We start from the raw sequence: 11,212 nt of genomic DNA, 5'->3' as shown, positions 1-11,212 counted from the left end.
TATTTAATACTAAAATAGGAGCCTGTTTAAAACTTAAAACCGCATAATCCTTCAAAAACATTTTTTTTGAAAACAATATATATATATATATATATATATATATATATATATATATATATATATATATATATATATATATACATACATACATACAGACTAGATACAATACTTAAAAATTATATATATACATAACAATAACTTACAAACATACATATCACAAATTCCTATCCCTCTTACAAAATTGGTAAAGATAAAGGCGAGGGAAAATAATAACAACTAAGATAATACAAAAATATCGAATAAATAGAAAATGAAATACACTCTTCCAAAACTTCGCCACCCATATCCTGAAAAGGAAAAACCTATAGGGGAGTGAGAACATCGTCTTCGCTGGTTCTCACTATAGGGTTACAGAATTGCTATAATAAGATACGTAAAATAAAACTGTTTTTAAAGTGCAATGATTGATGCCTAGGCATCTTAGCCTAGTTTCACAAGCCTTTTTCATTAGTTTTCATTTGGTTTCATGCACTTTCTTAGGCAATAAGTAAGCTTTGGATGAGAATTGCATGCATATCTTGATTCAATCAAACATGGTTAATTATGTATATTTTCATGAGATTTATGCAAGATTTACTTGAATGCTATGAATGATGCAAAATTTTGTGATTATGGCAAGGCTTTGATGCATTTGTTTGGTTGATGATAGGTGAGGAGAAGCAGAGGAAGTGCAAGGAAAAAGCAGAGAAGGCAACGTTGGTGGCCAAAATTGGCTCACCAACGTTGCTATGAACGTTGCTTGTGGAAAAGGAAGCAACGTTGGTGGCCTAGTTTGGCTCACCAACATTGCCATAAACGTGGCCTAGCAAGAAGGCAACGTTGGTGGCCTAGTTTGGTGATACGCGAAGAAAAATAGACTTTCGCGCAATGACTAACCGGCAAGTGCACCGAGTCGTATCAAGTAGTAAAACTCACTAAAGAGTGAGGTCGATCTCACGAGTATTAACGGATTAAACAATCAATAGTTAATTGATTAGCCTAGTTAGACGATTCAGTTTGGAGTGATAAGCAGCAGAAAAGTAAATTGCATAAAAGTAAATAAAAGCAGTAAAGTGCTGAAAAGTAAATTGACATAAATGTAAAGTGCAGAAAGTAAATGACAGAAAGTAAAAGAAGAAAAATAAAATAAACATTGGGATCAAGAGATATTGCAATTCTCCGGATCAAGTTCATCCTCATCTCTTCCTCAATCAATGCATTCATTGATCTTCTTGGCAATCTTAAGTGATTGGATCCCAATGTCTTGGCTCACCAATCTCTCTAAGCTTGAACAATTTCCCAATGTCTTGGTTTAATTGTTCATGGGAAGAGATGAAGTTTGGTCACTGATTATACCACACACATTTATAGATCAAAGTATTGGTAGGATTATATGTCACTATATCCATCCAACCCCAACCTAATCCAATGTGAGAAAGAATTTCTAGCATGATTCCCTCTTTCCTCTGTCAAGGTTTCGAGAAAATCCAATTATGAACAATTTCTTCGTCGAGACAATTGTTCAATTGAATTAAGATCGAAAGCTTTCTAGTAAGACCAAGAGAAAAGACAGAGGAAGCATGATGAAAATTACAATTGATCCATTAAATAACAGTAGAGCTCTCTAACCCAATGAAAAGAGTTAGTTTAGTTCATTGCTCTATTCTAACAGAGAAGAAATAAAATGCAGAAAATTGAAGAAGAAGAATTAGAATTCAAACAGAAGCAGAAACTTTAAATTCATAATGGAAATTACAAACTAAAATTAAACTACCAGCAAAATAGAAAAGAAAAGAAAAGAAAGAAAAGTGCATGAAATGTGTGTGTCAGGGGATGTGGATGCATGATCCTATACTCCCCTCCGATCCAGAATGATTTCTCCAATCGCGCTACTGCCTATATATAGGTTTACAAAAAATGAAAGAGAAAATTACAATTGAATTAAAATTTCTAATATAGATCCTTCTTGTGCCTTGGATGAGTGATAATTGATAGGCTCAGCTTGCTTGCATGATCCAGGGGTGTATTGGGGCCTTAAGTGATGTTGCAGCATCAAAATTCTGCTCCAAGACCCTGTCTTCCGCATTTGCGTCAATGATAAACCACTATTTTATGGTTTATCTTGTGCTAATTTGAGTGGTTTTTATCAGCTTTTCACCCACTTATTCATATGATTTGCATGGTTTTACAACTCCTTCCTGGATTTATTCTATGATTGAAAACTTGCTTCCTAAAGCTTTAAATTGTGTATTTTAATTTTTTCTTTATACCATTCGATGCCGTGATCTGTGCGTTAAGTGTTTCAGGCTTCATAGGGCAGGAATGGCTTAGAGAATGGAGAGGAAGCTTGCAAAAATGGAAGGAGCACAATAAACTAAGGAGATGACCAGCGAACACTGACGCGAGCGCATGGCTCACGCGAACGCGCGAAATGGAGAAATCGCAGCGACACGAACGCGTGCCTGATGCAAACGCGTGGATTAGAGTCTGCACGAATGATGCGAACGCGTGGACGACGCGAACGCGTGGAAAGGGAATTTGGCCAGTGACGCGTACGCATAACCGACGCATACGCGTGACATGCACGATCTGCAGAAAGTTCAAAAAACGCTGGGGGCGATTTCAGGCCGCGTTTTGACCCAATTTTTGGCCCAGAAACACAGATTAAAGTCAGGGAACATGCAGAGACTCGGGGGGACGTTCTTCATAATTCATAATTTTAGGTTTAGATGTAGTTTTTAGAGAGAGAGAGAGAGAGAGAGGCTCTCTCCTCTCTTTAGGTTGGGATTTAGGATTTCTTTTTCTCAATTTCCAGGTTCAATGTCCCTTTTATTTATTTTCCCAATTTAATTTATGAATTCCCATATTAGATTTGATTTCTTTTATTAATGCAATTTGAGGTATTTCAGATTTATGATTTTTATTTAGCTTTTTACATTCTTAGCTTGAATTGATTAATTGGAGACACTTGAGTTATCAAATTCCTTGTGATTGATGATTGTTATCTTTGCTAGTTGATTTGTATTCCAATAACTCTAGTCTTTTCTTAGGAATTGATTGGGATCTGAGGGATGAAATCGATTTATCCACTTAACTTACCTTTATAGTTAGAGGTTAATAAAGTGGGAGCAAAAATCCAATTCTCATCACAATTGAGAAGGATAACTAGGATAGGACGTCCAGTTTTCATACCTTGTGATAAACCCCGATTTTGTGGTTTATCTTATGCTTAATTTGGGTGGTTTTATCAACTCTTCCCACATTTATTCAATGAAATAGCATGGTTTTGCAATTCTCTCTTGATTTGTGCTTAAATGTGAAAACATGCTTTTTAGGCCCTAAAATTGGTGATTTTAATTCACTTTAATTCCATTCGATGCCTTGATGTGTTTGTCGAGTGATTTCAGGTTTATATGGCAAGTATTTGGATGGAAGGAATGAAGAAAAAGCATGCAAAGTGGGAGAACTCAAGAAGAAATGAAGGAACCGTAAAGTTGTCAAGCCCGACCTCCTGGCACTCAATCGACCATAACTTGAGCTACAGAGGTCCAAAGGAGGCAGTTCCAGTTGCGTTGGAAAGCTAACATCCGGGGCTTCAAAATGATTGATAAACCCATATTTCATGAGTTCTTTTGTATTTAATTTGAGTGATTTATACAATCCTTCACCTACTAATTCACATTAATTACATGGTTTTACTTTCCCTTTCTTATTATGTGATGTAAATGAAAAACATGTTTCCTAAGCTTTAAAATTTATTAATTTAATTACCTTTATTTCCATTCGATGCCGTGATTAGTGTGTTGATTAGTTTCAGATTCTCTAAGGCAGAATGACTTAAAGGACGGAAAAGGAAACATACAAAAATGGAAGGAGAAAGCAAAATGGAGCTTTAAGGAAACTGGTATCCACGCGACCGCATGGATGACGCGATCGCGTGCCAAGCACGAATCAGCAGCGACGCGGCCGCATGACTGACGTGACCGCACGCCTTAAGCAGAACGCACATGACACGGTCGCATGACTGACGCGACCACGTGGCAAGGAAAAGCTCCAAATGACGCGACCGTGTGACCCACGCGGACGCGTGACAGAGGCCACGTATCAGAATTTACAGAATACGCCCCCAGCGAATTTTGAAGCCCTTTTTGGCCCAGATCCAAGTACAGACAGCATAGACCAGAGGTTATAAAGTGTGGTAATGCATCCATTCAAAGGAGAGCTCGCATATTTTACTTTTCAATGATTTAGATTTAGTTGAGAGGGAGATCTTCTCTCTCTTTCTCTTTTAGGATTTAGGATTTCTTCTTGTTTTAAGAGTGACTCTCAATCCAGGTTTTACGTTTCTTTATTTTAGCTTTCTTTTACTTTTATTTATTCCAGCACTTGAATTAATCAGTGAATTTATGAATTTCTCCCGTGTTACAAACTGTTATTTGAATTAATAATAATTGAGGTATTTTCAGTTTATGATTGTTCTCTTTGATTTAAGTTACCATTGCTTCCCATCTAAGGATATTTTTATTATTCCAGCAATTTTACTTTTTCCCCTTTTGGTCCTGGTTAAGAATTCAGTAACTCAACAGTTATTAAACTCAACATAATTGATAATCGTTATCTTGCTAATTGAGCTGAACTTAAGTAATCCCAACCTTTTCTTAGGAAATAAATAGGATTCAAAGGTTAATTTAATAAGTCCCCTGACTTTCCTTTGCCCTAGTAAAGGTTGACCAAGTGGAGTTTAGATTCAACTTTCATTATAGTTGAGAGAGATAACTACGTTGGACCTCCAACTTCTCTTACCTTGCCAAAAATCTGCCTTACAGTATTTATTTATTTTAATTGCCATTTATTTTACTTGTCATTTAAATTACTTGCTTCTCATCTTCTAAACCCCGATTACAACCTTTATAGCCAATAATAAGAACATACTTCCTCGCAGTTCCTTGAGAAGACGACCCGATGTTTGAATACTCGGTTAACAATTTCTAAAGGGGTTTGTTACTTGTGACACCCAAAACGTTTGTACGAAGGGATTTTTGTCGGTTTAGACTATATCTACAACGCAACTGTTTCTATTAATCTCTTTACTGGTAGAAATCTCTAACGTCAAAATGGCGCCGTTGCCGGGGAACTGCTAATGTGTGCCTTATTATTGGTTATTGTAAATATTTTTCTTTTGCTTGTTTATTTAATTTTGTTTTTCCTTTTTATCTTTATTTGCTACTATGAACTCTCACCCCTCTCGCTTTGAGTTTGGTTCTAATGTTGCTAAAGGAAATAGAAGTTATAGCAGGAATGTGCATCAAGGTCAGACCAATCAAGGATGGATGGAACCAAGAGGATCTAATCAACCCTTTTGGCAGCAACACCCTCCGAGATATCCTGGACAAAGACCATTCTACAATGCATACCCAGCTGAAAGGCATGGTGGACAACCTTGTAACTACCAACAAGCCCCACCCCGTGCATATAAACCATCCTTTCAACATAACCTCGAACCACCACACCATATGATCCTTCTTTACCCCAATACCAATCAAATCACCCACAATCACCATCACTTTCCTTTGTATCATGTCCAAGTCCAGCAACCCAAGAAGCAGAGGACCGCCTAAGGGAAACAGTAATTAAATTTCAAACAACCATTCAACAACTGGGGCAAGCGATGATTCAATGGGCTTCTAGGCGCTCAAATACACAAGGATTAGCCACAGCTCCATGTGGACAGCCCAATGAAGAGCGTAGCATAAAGGAGATACCAAAAACTCCAGTGGACAAGACAGAGAATGAATTTGTACTAGAACAATTAGAAGAAGCTGTCATTGTTCAAGAAGAAGAGTTGGTTGAAGACCTAGGAGATGCTGAACTTCCATGGGAATCCAGAATTGAGGAAAACTCCGTCCAGGATGCTACAGTTGATGCTAAAGAGGATGCTGTACAATCTCCAAGGCAAGTCATTTACGAAGAATCAGACGGAATAATCCAAGAAGTAATTTCCCTTATGATGATAGTCACAGGTCTAGCTCTCTTGGTGATGAACTTGCATCCGCAAGTGAATTCTCTGAGATCGAAGAATCTTCCCCAAGTGAATATGAAGATGATGTAGAGGTAGATTTCTCTCAACCTCCAATCTATGACTCAAGTGATGAGGAAGACATAGAAGACTTTGACCAAGACACAGATACAATTGAAGATCTTTGCAAAGAAGTGGAGGAATTCACAGAAGAGCATAAGGAAACGGAACTTGTAGAACCACCAAAAACACCTATCCCAAGGCCATTACCACCTAATACAAGCTTCAAGTGGGTATAATCCTTAACTTATAACTTTACTTATTCACTTGAATATGGTTTGCTTGAAACAGATAGCCAGCTTAGAGCTCTCTGCGGCTTTAAGAGTAAGAGGGAAATGGCTCGTACTCAGAGCTGGTGCACAAGGTTCAATAAGGTTCCACGCTTCACCTCGAAGTACACGGATTGGTATCATGCTCAATTACACGGATCACGGAAAACGTTTGGTCACCAAGGTGAGATTCTACTTTTTAACCTGCCCGAATGGAAACATGCAGATCAAGACGGAGGCGGATTTAAAAGCAAGGCTTGGAATCCTGGACTCTATCCTGAGATTTGTCATCCCGGGAGCCTGAAAATCTGTTTGGAGCTGCTCAGAAGCTTTGCATGCTTGGTTTGGGACCCCGGAGGCTATTGGCATTCCAAGCACTGGTGGAGATTTTTAGACGAATTTAAACATAAGCCGCCATAATAGGATACTCCTCCAATGTCCAACTTAAGGACTTTAACTAAAAGTGCTAGGTGGGAGACAACCCACCATGGTATGGTCGCCTCTTTTTCAATTTATTTCTTGTTAAATGCTTTCATTTTTCCTTTTTCATTTTAATCTATTAAACCTGGAATCATGCATAGCATTCATGTTAATCATTGCATTCTGCATTTTTCATGCATATAAAAAAAAGGGGTGCACGACGCGACCGCATGCCCCATGCGATCGCGTCATATCGCGGAAAACACCACCCGCGCGACTGCGTGACCCACGCGGCCGCGTGATATATACATCGGTGTAAGGATCCAACGAACAGAAAGTTAGGCTGGAATCGTGTGGCCCTTGTGCGTTTCGCATAAATTGGCCCACGCGATCGCATGCCCCATGCGATCGCGTCACTTGCACAATACCAATCCCACGCGACCGCGTGAGCGACGTGATCGCGTCGCATGGATTGCACATCACCCCAAAAAGAGACAGAGAGTTGCGCTAAAACGGTGCTGGAGTTGTGCGTTTAGCACGATTTTCGGCAACGCGATCGCGCGACCCACGCGATCGCGTCACCCTTCTTTCCCCCCTCTCATGCGATCGCGCCGTCCACGCGATCGCGTCGTTCCCATTTTCACCCCAACCACGCGACCGCGTGCCCCACGCGGCCGCGTGGATTCAAAAGTATAAGCCCCCCAGCCACTCGAACCCTATCAGTCGCGCAGCCCCCCACCCCCAACCCTCTTCTCCCTCTCTGCTCCCTCTCCCTCCAACCACCACCCAGCCGCCACCGCGCCACCACCCAGACGCCGCCGCCGCACCAGACGCTGCCGCCGCAGCCCCCTTCCCCTCCCTTCTTCTTCCTTCTTCCTCCCTCCTCCCCTCTCCACCATTGCCCTCCGAACCACCGCCCCCCACCGCCGGCCACCCAGCCGTGCCCCCCTCTCTCCGCCACCCACCCGCAAACCCCGCTTCTTCTATCACTAACCCTAAACCCTCCCTCTGCCACTGCCCCATCAGCCGCCACCGTGACACCGTGCCCCGCCACTGCGTCGGACGCCGCCGAAGCCACCTTCTTCCCCGTTCTACCCCTCCCGCCTACCAGGTTCTGCAAAACGAAACCCCCTTTTATCCGTTCGTCATTTTCTGTACTTTTTTCTGTTTCTGTTCATCATTAGGATAGATAGATATGCATGCTGTAGTAGATTTTTAGGTTGTTAGGTAGCTTAGGCTCTGGTTAGTGGATCTAGGTCTGTTTACTTGTACTGTTCCTGTTTATGTTTTATCATAACTGCAATTCTGCTGTTCTTGTGACCTCGTTCATATGCTGTGATTTCTTGCAATTGCTGCTTGTTACTCTAAAATTTCCTGTTTCTATTCATTACTGATAACTGCGGCAAGTTTTTAATTCATATGAACTGCTATGGTTGCTGTTTATTTTCCGGGACAATCCAATTTTTGCCGGACTGCTGCCCAAATTTTTTGTAAATTGTTTTCATTCTTGTTTGGTTTGGCTTTTCTAAACTCGGTTTTACTCTGCCTTACCCAAACCATTTCATGAATGTTATGGTAGACTTTCTTATCCTCTTTGTCATAAACTACATTTGTGATTCAATGATTCCAATTTTTGCTTTCTTTATTTCTATTCGAATCAGCATCACCCTGTTTTCCTTGTTCGATTATGAGTACTTCTATTCTTACCTGTGAATCCTTGTTATATGGAATTTTTCTATGCCACTTACTTTAACCCGCACTTTACTAACTCATTAATTTTAATTTACTAATTTCTTTTTCAAATTCTAACCATACTAACCCTTTTAATCTCTTTTCTGATTATTTTCACTTTCTTCTAACTTTCTAACCATGGCATATTGTTTATTTTTCCATTTAACATGAATTCAATCACATTTCATTTACTCATTTCTCTTATTCTATTTCTCCCTTGCCACTTTGAGTTTCATTTATTTAATTGCCTATTTGCTTTCCTATTTTATCCATATCCTGATTTTCTATTTTTCAGGATGTCTGCCTCACAAAGGAAAGGAAAAGGCAAGGCTACTGGCAAGCGCAAGAGAGGAGATTCCTCCCAGTCCATCATTGCTCTAATGCACGATTCTTCATGGCGGGAGAAGAACTTCACACAACAGGAAAAAGCTGACCAGCTGCTCCCTGCGAATGATCCTATAAAATTTGCAAACCGGTACTATGAGCTGAAGTACCTAGCTTTTGCAAACTCCAGAAATCTATATCTGGAACGAACTCTGAAGATTCCAGAAGCACTCCAGCAGTACACCACTGAGCAAATCAAGCAAATGGGCTGGTTCTTTCTGGAAAGAACACTGACAGAGGTCAATTCATCTTGGGTACGAGAATTCTACTGTAACTACTATCTCACTACCCTAGATATAGTGAACCTGAGAGGAAAACAAATTCTGGTCACTGAAGAGGCCTTAGAGGACATTCTCCGGCTCCTAGCCAAGTCCGATCAGCCTTATGGTTATTCAAAGGCTGAAGAGGACATGCGTCAGATGCAGTTTGATTGGGATGCTATAAAGGCACGGATAGCTCTCGACCCGACAGTCCCTTGGGAGATGGGTCAGGACACTACCATGCCTATAGGGATCAAGAGAGCATACTTAAACGATGAGGCTCGGCTATGGCATCAGATCTTGAGTAATTATGTGATGCCGAGTACTCACGAGATGGAGATCCCGGCTGCTATTATCACCCTCCTTTAGTGTGTGCTGGAGAGTAAGGACCTTTATCTGCCACGTTTCATTCAGCATTATATGGCCAGGGTCCACGTCCGAGGCACCCTCCCCTTTCCATATCTAGTTACTCAGCTTGGCCGTCGAGCTGACGTGCTAAGGGAGGCTGCCGATGAGAGACCACCAGCGGCGGATTGCAGGAAGATCATTCCGCACAGCCGGAACTTCTTAGCCTTGGGCCACAGACCACCACCATTCACTGCTACTGATGAGTCAGCCCCACCGTCTGCTGGACCCTCTTCCTCTACTGCTGCACCACCTACCCCTGCTACCACCACTGCACCTCCACCTACCACAGAGCCCGTCTATCATCTGGTGCACCGCTTGTTTCGACGACTTGACCAGATGGAGCGTTGCAACAAGCGGCGCTATGAGCACCTAAAGCTGATGATACGATCCGGCGACATCCCCTCCAAGCCCGACACACCATCTGAGGCATCTGAGGAGGAGGCGGATGCGCTCGAGGCAGAGACCCATCCCCAGGAGGCAGCACCAGCCGCACCACAGGCAGCGGTCCCACATCAGATTGAGGTTGCGGATCTTGAGATCCCGATCCAGTCAGCACTGCCTCCACAGCAGCCAGACCCTCAGCCCACCACCACCACTGAGACTCCAGCTACCATCCCTCCCAGTGATGACACTCCTTCACACCCGGCTTGATTGAGCATTGGGGACGATGCTTCCTTTTAAGTGTGGGGAGGTCGCCATCTCTGGCGTTTATTTTGGTGAACCACTACATACTTTTTCTTTTATTTTGGATATTTTTTTTGTATTTTTCTTTTTACTGTTATTTTCTGAGTACTTATACATTGCTTTTATGTATTTTTACTCTATTTTCTGCATTTTGCATTCTTAGTTCATATTTTAGCCATTTAGTTTATTTTAGTTATTTAGTTTAGTTTGCAATTCTGATTTATTAGTGGATTAATTAGTATAGTTTACCCTTTTTAGCATAAGATAGTATAGTTTAAAATTGAAAAATATAAAAAGGAAGTAAGCTAGGAAATTGAACATATCAGATTTAAATCCATAAACCTTATATATAGCATTACATGATGTAGTTAAGTTGACAACATTTCATCAAGGAGGAACATTAAAACTTTAAAAGCTACCCTAAATAATTTTTTTATGAGAATAATGGGAATTTTTAAATAAACCTGTATACAATATATAAATGATATATGATGCTTGAGTTAGAGAACACACAGCCTGTGAGTTTTGAGCTTAAATTGTATGGTTGCATTCAAACTATAATTTCATTTCTGTGTGTTTCATTTCTTTTTATTCTGATGTTCTTTACTTTGCTTTAATCTATATGTCCAATTATAGAATATAGAATGTAGATACATACCAAGAGAATGATTGAGGCCATCATTTGAATTTAGCTCACTTACCCCAAATTAGCCTACCTTTTACATCACCTTTGTTAGCCCCCTTGAGCCTTTTAAAACCCCTTTATTCTATTTAGCCAAATCACTAGCCTTAAGCAGAAAAACAAAAGAAAATCTCAAGTGAATCCTTGGTTAGCTTAAGATAGAAAATTATAAATAGAGTAAAATGTGGGAAACCTTTTGGGAACATGGGTAATAGAAACAAAAGGGTAGAGAAGTTAAAAGAAATAAAATAAATTTGAG

Source organism: Arachis hypogaea, chromosome 14 (genome assembly GCF_003086295.3).
Source record: "Arachis hypogaea cultivar Tifrunner chromosome 14, arahy.Tifrunner.gnm2.J5K5, whole genome shotgun sequence".
Classification (NCBI taxonomy): Eukaryota; Viridiplantae; Streptophyta; class Magnoliopsida; order Fabales; family Fabaceae; genus Arachis; species Arachis hypogaea.
This window is presented reverse-complemented; position numbering follows the sequence as displayed.